General features: G+C 48.2%; 1 protein-coding gene across 17 annotated transcripts in view; it reads right to left on the bottom strand.

The window, feature by feature from the left end:
- MAP4 (microtubule associated protein 4) overlaps positions 1–10,531 on the bottom strand; it is a 142,446-nt gene extending 131,915 nt beyond the window's left edge. For all 17 annotated transcript variants that reach the window (XM_060204766.1, XM_060204771.1, XM_060204774.1 and 14 more), the window contains exon 1: positions 10,396–10,531. The gene's annotated coding sequence lies outside the window, so the exon portion shown is untranslated. The remainder of the gene's footprint in view (positions 1–10,395) is intronic.
- Between the last annotated feature and the right edge of the window lie 1,712 nt (positions 10,532–12,243).

Below are 12,243 nucleotides of genomic sequence, written 5' to 3'. Positions count from 1 at the left end.
TCCACCAACAGATGAGTGGCTGAGAAAGGTGTGGTCTGTGCACACAATGGAATACTACTCGGCTATTAAAAATGGTGAAGTCACCTTCTTCACCCCATCTTAGAGCTTGAAGGAATCATGTTAAGTGGGATAAGTCAGAAAGAGAAAGATGAATATGGGATGATCTTACTCACAGACAGAAGTTGAAAAACAAGATCAGAAAGGAAAACACTCAGCAGAACGTGGACTGGTGTTGGTGTACTGGACCAAAGTCAAAGACTCTGGGGTGGGGGGAGGGTTTAGGTCCTGGAACAGGATGGCAGAGGAGGATCTAATGGGGGTTGATTGTTATGTGGAAAACTGGGAAATGTTATGCATGTACAAACTACCATATTTTATTGTCAACCATAAACCATTAATCCCCCAATAAAAAATTTAAAAATTTTTACAAATCTTTTAAAAGTACACACGTACACACACACGTGTGTGCAAAGTTCATAAATAGCACAATTCTTTTATAAGCAAGGAAATATTTAAATAGCTAGAAGTACGCCAGCAGACTGTTCTTTTATACTTTATTTATTATTGTATAGAGACTGAGAGGAGAGGGGATGATAGAGAGGGAAAGAGACAGAGACACCTGCAACCCTACTTCACCACTCATGAGGTTCTCCCCTGCATGTGGGGACCAGGGACTTGGAACGTGGGTCCTTGAGCACTATAATGTGAGCACTTAAGCAGGTTCGCCACTGCCTGACCCCTCTTTGATACTTGCTATAAATTTTCTACAGCAGGTTTTAGGGAAGTCATGACAGTCATGACTTATTTTTGTAGAGAAAAACAGAAAAATATGCACATATGCCATGACTTTTTCAACAACCATATACACTTTTTTCTATTTTTTTAAACAGCTCTGACTATTAGTGTTGCCAGGGATCAAAGCTCCCATTTGCAGAGCCTGCACACTACCATCATGTGATGATCTTCCCAGCCCAACATATTCTTATAAATAGAAATGTCATCAGCCTGAGAGGCAGCATTCAGGGCTAAACTTGAACACATCATGTCCTAAGTTGGATCCCTGGAATCATGTGTGTTAGTGTGATGCTCTGATTCTCTTTTCTATTCTCTCCTGTAAATACATAAATTTTATATATTTATTTATTTTCCCTTTTGTTGCCCTTGGTTTTTTATTGTTGTTGTAGTTATTGTTGTTATTGATGTCATCACTGTTGGATAGGACAGAGAGAAATGGAGAGAGGAGGGGAAGACTGGGGTGGGGGAGAGAAAGACAGACACCTGCAGACCTGTTTCACGGCCTGTGAAGCGACTCCCCTGCAGGTGGGGAGTCGGGGGCTCGAACCAGGATCCTTACTCTGGTCCTTGTGCTTCATACCACGTGCGCTTAACCTGCTATGCTACCGCCCAACTCCCAATAAATAAATTTTTAAAAGGAAAAATAAATGTCGCTTACCAAGCAATTGTATACAAATTACCACTAGGAAAATAGAGCCCTACTTTTTCCTTTTTCTCCCAAAGAGTGCAAGTAAAATCCTAGGACAACACACACACATACACATCTACCTAAGATTCTGAGAGAAGCTAAAATGACAACGGACCTCAGGATTTAAGAAAAAAAAAGTGACGTTACCTGCATTTTATTTGCCTTACATGTCTTAGGATAGGAGCAGACTAGATCAGCATCCCAAAACGCCCAAGAGTACTGGCAAGACAAAAACCCGAGAGGCTGATCTCCCAAGCCAAAAACAAAAACCTTTTAGACAATAAGCACCCGAGCACCCATGCGGCAAGGGCATCTGGGGAGCCTAGATTCTGAATTGAGGCACCCTCCAGGGTGGTCAGAAAAGGCCAAGGAGTGTCACTAGGCTTTCATTCCTGTTGCAGGGGATGAAAAGGCAACAGCAATGCCAATGTAAGCTATATGCAGAGTCTGGCTTTATATAACATTCTATCAACATAAACATGAGTGTCAAGGCTAGGGGGGCCAGCACAATGGTTATGCAAACAGACTCTCGTGCCCTGAGACTCTGAGGTCACAGGTTCAGTCCCCAGCCCCACCATAAGCCAGGTTTTATTTATTTATTAATGAGATCGATAGGAGAGAGAAAAGAATCAGACATCACTCTGGCATATGTGCTGCCGGGGATTGAACTCAGGACCTTATGCTTGAGTATGCTTTTTCCACTGTGCCACCTACCTCCCAGACCACTTAACTTTATTTACTGGATAGAGACAAGTCAGAAATAAAAGAGGGGAGAGAGAGCTAGAGAGAAAGAGAGGCACAGAGACACCTGAAGCCTTGCTTCACTGCTTACAAAGCTCTCCCTCTGCCAAGTGGGGACCAGGAGCTCAAACCTGGGTCCTTGAACATTGTAACATGTGCACTCCGCCAGGTACACAACCACCTGGCCCCAGTCATTCCTATATCAATACTCTGGCTATAATACTTTTTAAATATTAGAAGTTGGGTGGTAGCACAGAGGGTTAAGCGCAGGTGGCGCAAAGCTCAAGGACCAATTAGGATCCTGGTTCAAGCCCCCGGCTCCCCACCTGCAGGGGAGTCACTTCACAGGCAGTGAAGCAGGTTTGCAGGTGTCTCCCTATCTCCCCTTTCTCTCTCAATTTCTCTCTGTTTCTATCCATTAACAAATAAATAAATTTAAAAAATACTTTTTAATGTTTAGTTGTTTATTTTACCAGAGCACTGCTCAGCTCTGGCTTATGGTGGTAGACCAAGAGATAGCTCACCTCGGTAGAGTGCACACTGCCATGAGTGAGGCTTCGTTTTAGCCTCCTGCACTTCCAGGAAGTGCTTGCCTAAGGGAAACCTCACCGCCAGCAGGGCAGTGCTGGGGCATCTCCTCTCTCTCTCTCTCCCCTCTATTTCTTTCTCTTTCTTGACCTCCAGGATTATCGCTGAGGCAGTCACGGTGACTACACTATCATTCCAGTGCTCCTGGAGGTCACTGTTTCATTTTTGTTGCCCTTGTTACTGTTGCCATTGCTGTTGCTGTTGTTGGATAGGGCAGAGAGAAATGGAGAGAGGAGGGGAAGAGAGAGTGGGGGAGAGAAAGACAGACCTGCAGACCTGCTTCAGTGAAGTGATCCCCATGCAGGTGGAGAGCCAGGGACTCAAAATGGGATCCTGATGCCAGTCTTTGCACTTTCCGCCATGTGCGATACAGACAGCCAGAAATCAAGAGGGGAGGGAGAGAGACGCCTGCAGCCCTGCTTCACCACTCGTGAAACTTTCCCCCTGCCGGTGGGACCAAGAGCTTGAACACTGTAATATATGCACTACCACCCAGCCCCACCTTTTTTTATCTGTGAGACTGACAGAAAAAAAAATCTAGCAGCTTGGCAGGGGCGGTGTAGCTGGTTGAGCTCTCTTTTAACAAGCAACAGAACCCAGGCTCAAGGACCCCTGCAGGGGGACCCTCACAAGCCGTGAAGCAGGGCTGCAGTTGTCTCTTTCTTTACCTCCCCCCTCAATTTTTCCGTCCCACCAAGTGAAAAAATAACTTTAAATTAAAAAAAAAAAAAAGACTTATTGGGGTCAGTGGTGGCACACCTGGTTGAGTGCACATGACGCAGTGCGCAAGGACCTGGGTTCAAGCCCCTGGTCCCCACCTGCAGGGCGAAAGCTTCACATGTGGTGAAGCAGGAGTTGCAGGTGTCTGTCTCTCTACCTCCCCCTTCCTCTCAATATCTCTGTCTCTATCCAATAATAAATAAATTAAATTGGGAGTCGGGCTGTAGCGCAGCGAGTTAAGCGCAGGTGGCGCAAAGTACAAGGACCGGCATAAGGATCCCAGTTCGAACCCCGGCTCCCCACCTGCAGGGCAGTTGTTTCACAGGCGGTGAAGCAGGTCTGCAGGTGTCTGTCTTTCTCTCCCCCTCTGTCTTTCCCTCCTCTCTCCATTTCTCTGTCCTACCCAACAACAACAACAATAATAACTATAACAATAAAACAACAAGGGCAACAAAAGGGTATAAAAAAATTATTAAAAAAATAAATTAATTAAATTAAATAAAAATAAAAAGACTTATTTCCTCCTGAGTGTGCACCTTAAAAATCTACAAGAAGCAGTACAATTGTATAGGCACAAAGCCCTGGAGAAACCTTGGCAGGAAAAAAAACTAAAAATAAATAATTTACAAAACTGACAAATATACTTGTCTTTGGACATCTTAAGGCAAGAATAAGGGTGGTACACATCTTTATATCCCTAGCACCTAAGTGAAAACAGGGATATATTAGCCCTCAGTACTACTAACTTAGACTGAATAATCAGCACTTCAAAAATATAGTTATAAACCTAACAGCTCTATTTTGTTGGCTTTAAACAAAGCAGCAAGACCTTAAGTATCCTGTCAACCAGAAAAATGGCTGGTAGAGCACTAGGTTTGGAGGCCTGAGGTTCCCAGTTCAATCCCTAACACCAGATACACCAGAGTGAGCTCTGGCTTCCCTCTCTCCTCTCTGTCTCATGTGAAACTCTCTCATATGTGATCGATAAAATAAACGTTAAAAAAAAAAACAAGAACTTAAGTATCTTGGAATTTTTTCACAGTGACTCATTCTTATATTACAATGAGCAAGAAATGCATTACCTCATCACATTAGTCAACTTACTGCTGGCTTGTTGAAACAAAAAAGAGAAAGACAGGTTTGTGAAAGGACTATTTTGCGAAGAAGGACAGACTATATTTCCTATTTCAGAAGTAACATAACACATGAGGTGGCCAGGGAGGTGGCACAGCATGAGGTCCGGAGTTCAATCCCCAGCAGCGTATGTACCAGAATGATGTCGTCTGGTTCTCTCTCTCTCTCTCCTCCTATCTTTCTCATTAATCAATAAATAAAATCCTTAAAAAAGGAAGAAAGACCACACAGGAATACATAGGAGAGAACAAGTTATTCATCAGTTGCAGCCAGTCACATCCTATGGCAAATGACTTTATATTGCCACTTAAAACTAAAAAACAGTAATTTTGACGAGCTGGGCCCCGTGCACGCACAACTCACTGCCCCAGGCTACTTCTTCATTAAGAGAGGAAAAAACTTCACAGCACCATGGCTACCCAGTGCCAGGGCACTCCCTTGTGGTGATGGAACTCAAACCTGAACTGAGTAAGTAGCTGGGCTGGCATCCTTCCTGGTGAGCTGTTCTTTCAGCTTGAACAATGACTTAAAATGCCTTTAAATCCACTGCCTGGGAGGTGGTGCAATGACTAAGAGTATTAGACTTGGAAGCATGAGGTACTGAGTTTGACCCCCATCACTGAATACGCCAGAGAGATGCTATAATTATCTCTCTCCCTCATCTCTCTCCCACTAATGAATTAGATGGGGGGGGGGGGGCTCAGTAGGAGTGGCTAGGGAAACTGCACAGTAATTTTTACAACAGACTCTGCTGACTGAGGCTCCGAGATCCCAAGTCCAACCCTTGGCCCCACTATAAGCTGAAGCTGAGCAGTGTGCTTGTGAAAATAAATCTCTGTGGTCTGGGAGATGGCTCAGTGGATAAAGCACTGAACTCTCAAGCATGAGGTCCTGAGTTCAAGCCCCAGTAGCACATGTACCAGGGTGATATCTGGTTCTTTCTCTCTCCTCCTAGCTCTCTCATTAATAAAACAAAATCTTAAAAAAAAAAAAATCTCCTTAGAGAGTTGAAGAATAATACAAGTATTCTAAAGTTTGTTTTGCTTTTATGAGATCAGTTCTGAAGCTTCCATTATCTGTGTGTTCTGGTGGCCCAGGAGGTGGAACAATGGATAAGACACTGGATTCTCCAGTGCGAGATCCTGAGTTCACTCCCAGAACTGTATTTGCCACAGGCATGCTATGGTTCATCTCCTCTCTCTCCCCTACTTCTTCTCTCATGGAAAAAAAAAAATTCTTTAAAAATGTATATTCTGAGTATGGTCTGGAAGGTGGCACAATGAATAAAGCACTGGACTTTCAAGCATGAAGTCCCAAGTTCAATCCCTGGCAGCACATGTACCAAACTCTCTTTTCCTCTCTTTCTCATTAATAGTTAATACGCAATGCATTCAAATGTGTATTCGGACACATTAACATGCTTTCAGCATGTAGTCAGGGTACATAGGTTATGGGTTTGAAAACAATTATGTAAGTTCCAGAACAAAGAAAAAATGAAAATACCAATACTACAGGTTATAATTCCATTAACATTTAAAAAAATGCTTCAGAAATTTACTTTGACAAAAAAAATGGATTTTCCTACTTTGCATATGCATTAAATTGAGCAAATAAGTAAAGCTGCTATAAACAGTAAGAACAAAGTTTCCCATTATTAAAGGATGAACTTACAAATAAGTAGGGAGGAGTACACTAGAGTAAACTCTGGAGTCTGAAGGGGCCAGGCGGTGGCACACCTGGTTGAGAGCACACATTACCAAGCACAACCCCAGATTCAAGCCCCTGGTCCCCACCTACAGGGCAGAAAGCTTCATGAGTGGTGAAGCAGTGATGCAGGGGTCTCTATCTGTCACTCTATCTTCCCCTCCCTTCTCAATTTCTCTCCATCCTATAAAAAAAAAAAATTTAAAAACTTAAGATTGGAGTAAGAAATCCAATATGAACTCATGTTATATTTTTATATAGTTAGATACATAAATGGGCATAGATGTCTGCATACATGTATTGACTCGTTCTATTCCCTAACAGAGCTGAGAAGCAGTGATGCCCAAATTAGCAATGAATATACAAATGATTCACTTAGAAATCAGATGGTTTGGAAATATTTTCTTCAAGAAAAGAAACTAGAGGCTCTTGGAGAAGTAGCTGATTCTAAAGCTAAGGCAGGGAAAATAAAGATGAGACTGATAATGGCTGAGGAGACAGCACAATGGTCAGACAAAAAGACTTCCATGTCTGAGGCTCTCAGGGCCCCAGGTTCCACCATGAGTCAGAGCGGAGCAGCCGCCTGGGAAAAAAACAAGAGAAATGAGATGAGATGGTGACTGCTGCCTCTTATAATGCCAGAGTAAGAAAGTAATCCCACCCCCAAAAAAGTCACTAAATGTGGCACACCAAGAAAAGATAGGGGGTAGATAGCATAATGAGACTCCAAAGCCCCAGGTCCAATCCCCCACACCACCATCGCCAGAGATGAGCAGTGTTCTGGGAAAAAAGCAAAGAGACTGCTGAGGTCTGAGAGCTGGCTCGGCGGGTTGTTCCCATTCCTTCCACAGATGAGGCCCTGATGTCAATCCTCAGCACCACCTGAGAGCAACAAAGACAGAAACAAGTGGAACCTCATGGATGGCGAGACAATGCATGGTGTGTCTCTCCTTCCCTCTTTAAGTAAAAAATAAAAACAATGCACGCTAGTATATTCTGTGTGTGTGTATGTGTGTGTGTGTGTGTGTGTGTGTGTGTGTGTGTGTACTGAGTATATATAAAGATACATCCACCTACATCATATATATGAAAAACTGGATCAGAGTGCCTTGGTGGGGAAGCACATGCCTGAGACCTGGATCTGTGCCCCGGTCCACATGAGGGTGAACAAAGGTGCCAAATGGTCAAAGTTCCCTGAAAGGGGCCAGGGAATGACACCAGACATCTGTAGCTTGACTGGAACTTCCCCTAAGAAAATCCAATGTCCCCAGTATCAACTGCCTTGTTACTGATTAGGTTACCCAGGAGCAGAAGAGATGTTCTGGCCAGAGCATAATTAATCCCAAGTGTATGCATGGTATTCAATGTAAATAAATGAGAATCTGGTTTGAGTCTCTGGTGAGCCTACTTTGCACGAATAAATTCTCAAGCATTTGAGTCAGCGCTGTAATTTAAAAGGAAAAAAAAAGCTTTAGTTTCTGAGGTTGGAAAGATGGCTCACTAGATACAGCACAGGACTTCCAGGTGCAGGGAACTGGGATCAGTCTCTGGTACCACATATGCCAGAGCAGTGCTCTGAGTCATGTTCAGTCTCTCTCTCTCTCTCTCTCTCTCTGATGACAAACCTTTTTAAATAATACTGTATTTATTTACTGAGGGGCGGGCACACACATAACAGAGCACTACTCAGCTCTGGCTTATGATGGTGCTGGGAATTGAACCTGGTACCTCAGAGCCCCAGGCATGAAAATCTTCTACATAACCACTATGCTATCTCCCCAGCATAAAACAAATCTTAGAGCACACATGTTACAATGTGCAAGGACCCAGGTTCAAGACCCTGTCCCCGAGCTGCAGGAGAAAGATTCAAAGTGTTGCAGGTAATTGTCTCTCTCTCCTCCTCCTCCCTCAATTGCTCTCTGTCTCTATGCAATAATGAAATAAGCAAAAAATAAAAAATAAAAAATAAAAAAAAATTAAGACTTAAAAATTAGTTTAGTTTCTCAAGTATTGTGTAGTCAGAGAGACCTTGGTGTGGTTGCCACTTTTACCACGTGACTTCTCACTTCAAATATCTTCTGTAAATACTTATAACTGACAGAAGCCAAATGTTCCAAAAAGAATGACAGCTAAGGGGCCGGGTGGTGGTGCATCTGGTTGAGTGCACATGTTACAGTGCACAAGGATCTGGGTTCAAGCTCCTGGTCCCCACCTGCAGGGGGAAAGCTTTGCAAGTCGTGAAGCAGGACTGCAAGTGTCTCTCTGTCTCTCCCTCTAACACCCCTTTCTCTCTTGACTTCTGGCTGTCTCTATCCAATAGATTTTTTTAAAAAAATTTACAGAGACTAACAGCTAATTTATTTATTTTTTTAAAGATTTTATTTATTTATTAATGAGAAAGATAGGAAGAGAGAGAGAGAGAGAGAGAACCAGACATCACTCTGGTACATGTGCTGCTGGGATTGAACTCAGGACCTCATGCTTGAGAGTCCGATGCTTTATCCACTGCGCCACCTCCCGGACCACTAACAGCTCATTTATTATGAAGCACAATTCGAAAGGAAGAGTACAATCAGTGGTCCAGGAGGTGGAGCAGCGGATAAAACAGGCCTCTCAAGCAGAAGATACTGAGTTCGATCCCCGGCAGCGCATGTACCAGAGTTCTGGTTCTTTCTCTCCTCCCATCTTTCTCATTAATAAATAAGATATTTTTTAAAGATTTCATTTTATCAATGAGAAAGATAGGAGGAGAGAGATAAGAATCAGACATCACTCTGACACGTGTGCTGCCGGGGATGGAACCCAGGGCCCCATGCTTGAGAGTCCAAAGCTTAATCACTGGGCCACCTCCCTCCCGGACCACAATAGGATATTTAAAGAAGGGAAAAAAAAAAAAAAAAAAAAAAGCACAATCAGATTTTTTGTAAAAAAAAATAAAATAAAATCATTTGAAAGTAAATAGGATGGACCATCAAACTTTATCAATTTGAACCAAAAAAAAAAAAAAAAAGGCGGAGGCCAGACAGCATAATGGTTATGCAAAAAGACTCTCTCGTGTCTGAGGCTCCGAAGTCCCAGGTTCAATCCCCCGGGCCCCACCGTAAGCCAGAGCTGAGCAGGGCTCCGGTAAAACACCCCCCCCCCCGGAGAGGGATGCCCCACCCTGGGGGGACAAGAAGAGCAGAGGCGACAACTGCTCGCTGAGTCCATGTGCTCGGCGCGGAGGCGCAGAGATTTATAAAAATAGCCGCAGCTCCCGGGCCTCCCGCGGCGGAGCCCCCTCGCCACACCCGTCCCCCTGCGCGCCCCGCCGCCCCGCCCCGCCCCTGCCCGCTGTCCCCGCAGTTACCCCGCTCCCCCTTCCCGGGCTGCGCGAGCACAGCGCAGGCACGAACACCCCTGATGCAATGCCGCAACCATCCCCGGGAAAAGGCGGACGCGGCTGCCAAAACTGCAGGGGAAGGGAAGGGAAGGGAAGGGGCGGGCGGCGGCGGCGGCGGCGGGGCCCCGGGGTGCGGGGCTGGAGGAGGAGGGGGCTTTCCGGGCGCCGCTGCCCCGCCCCGCCCCGCCCCGCCCCGCCCCGCGGCGGGGGTCACCGGGGTCTCCGCGCGGTCGCAGCCCCGTCCCCCCGCCCCGGCCCCGCGCCAGCCTCCCCCGCGACCCGGGGACTCCCGCAGCCAGCGCGAGCTCGGCCGCCGCACGCGGGGGGCGGCCCGGGGGGGACCCCTCCCAGGGGAGGGAAGGGGCGGCGGGACCCACCTCGGAGCTGCGGACCCGGCCCCACCCCGGGCCCCGGCGGCCGCGCACGTCCGCCGCTCAGCCCGCCCGGAGGAGGACGCCCGCGGCTGCCGCAGCCCGCCGCCCGCGCCGCCCCCGCCGGCCGGCGGACACCGCCCTTCCACGCCTCGGGCGGGCACCGGGGTCCCCGGCAGCCGCAGGGCCGGGCTCCGGCAGCTCCGGCAGCTCCGGCAGCTCCGGGTCCCGGGGAGGACGCCGCTCTGACTGGGCCCCCGAGTCCCACCTACCCGCCGCCGCCGCGTCGGAGCCTGAGGGAGCCGGGCGAGGGCCGGGGCGAGCCGGGACGAGCAGGCAGCTAACGAGAGCGCTCGCGGGGCGGGGCACTGGGAGGCGGCCGCTTCCTCGGCGTCCTCTTGAGGGCGGGCACCGCCGGGGGGCGGAGCCGATCCCGCGGGCGGCGCGGCCCCGACCAATCAGCGCGCCGAGGAGGCGGGCGGAGAGCTGGGACGGACCAATGAGCGCCGGCCCCGCCGCCTCGACTTCGCCGTGGCAGCTGCGCGAGCGGAGGGCCGTTGTGGACGAGGTGCGCATCGGGGCTTCAGACTCCCGCCTCCCGTCGGCTAACGTGGAGCGGTGGGCGGGCCGACTGAGCCCCCGCCAGCCCGAGAGCACAGGTCGTCGCTTCCTTTCAGAACTTGGGCTTCGGGCCCCGGGAGGATGCTACAGTCTAGACGCAACGCCGGGGCCTCGGCCGGCGCCCTCTGAGCCTCTATGACGTCACCGGGGCGGGGCTTGGGGGCGGGGCTTGGGGGCGGGGCTTGGGCGCGTGCCCGCTGGTCCCCGCGGAGCGCAGGGGGGGCGGGGGGCGGGGGGCGGGGGCGGCGCGGCTTCTCTCCCGAGCTCCGCGGCCGCGGGTATAGACGTGGCTGGTCCAGGTTGACACGCGTGTGAGGCGAGCTGCACACGCCCGACTTCAGAGCCTTAACGGCTCAGTGTGCAGTGTTTGTGATTGTTAGGCTCAGGGTTTAATAATGACACGTTCTACTGCAGCTTTTGGATGCATTTGTTTCAATCGGATTTGTTTCAACCTTTATTATAGACAGATCACCGACCCGGAAGATGGTGCCGTGGCTAGGGGGATCCACATTCCAAGAGCTAGGGTGATGTTCTGGTTCTCTGGCCCGCGAAGAAGTAAATCTTTGCTTTTCGGGTGTTTTTGTTTGTTTGTTTGTTTGTTTGTTTTGTTTTTGCCTCCAGGGTTATCTCTGGAGCTCGGCGCTGGCACTAGGAATCCACTGCTCCTGAAGGCCAGTTTTTCCATTTTTTATTGGATAGGACAGAAATTGAGAGAAGAGGGGAAGACAAACGGGGAAAGATAGACACCTGCAGACCCTGCAGACCTGCTTCACCGCCCCTGAAGTGACTCCCCTGCAGGTGGGGAGCGGGGGGGGGGGGGGGGGGGCCTCGAACCCGGATCCTTACGCTGGCCTTCGGGTCACTGCACTTAGTACTATATGTGCTTAACCCTAAAAAATAATAATAGGGGGCCGGGCAATAGTGCAGTGGGTTAAGCGCTTATGGTGCGAAGCGCGAGGATCCATGTAAGGACCAGCGTAAGGATCCTGGTTCGAGCCCCCGGCTCCCCACCTGCAAGGGGGTCACTTCGCAGGAGGTGAAGCAGGTCTGCAGGTGTCTGTCTTTCTCTCCCCCTCTCTGTCTTCCCCTCCTCTCTCGACTTCTCTCTGTCCTGTCCAACAGCAGCAGCAGTGGCAACAATAACAACAGTTACAGTGAGTTAGGGGCAGCATACTAAAAAAAATTTAAGCTCAGATGCTGGCCACAAACTCCCTCTGCAAATCTAAGAAATGCTTCTTACAAGTTATTTGAGTGGAGTTTGAGAGACTATTTATCTTTCTCTACCTCAGTTTCCTTTAAAGTGGATCATAATGGTATCTGCTTTATTGGGTGGTTATATAGTCAAGTGTGTGCTACATTGGTGCCTAACACTTGAGCACTTGGAGAGTTTACTGTTAATAAGATAATGACTATAAGGGTATATTAAGAGCCTATACAAGTGGTCCGGGAGGTGGCACAGTGGATAAGGCTTTGGACTCTAAAGCATGAGGTCCCAAGTT

The sequence above is a fragment of the Erinaceus europaeus genome, chromosome 12 (assembly GCF_950295315.1).
Source record: "Erinaceus europaeus chromosome 12, mEriEur2.1, whole genome shotgun sequence".
In the NCBI taxonomy this organism is placed as follows: Eukaryota; Metazoa; Chordata; class Mammalia; order Eulipotyphla; family Erinaceidae; genus Erinaceus; species Erinaceus europaeus.
Note: the sequence above shows the minus strand (reverse complement) of the source record. Positions and strands in the feature narration are given on the sequence as shown.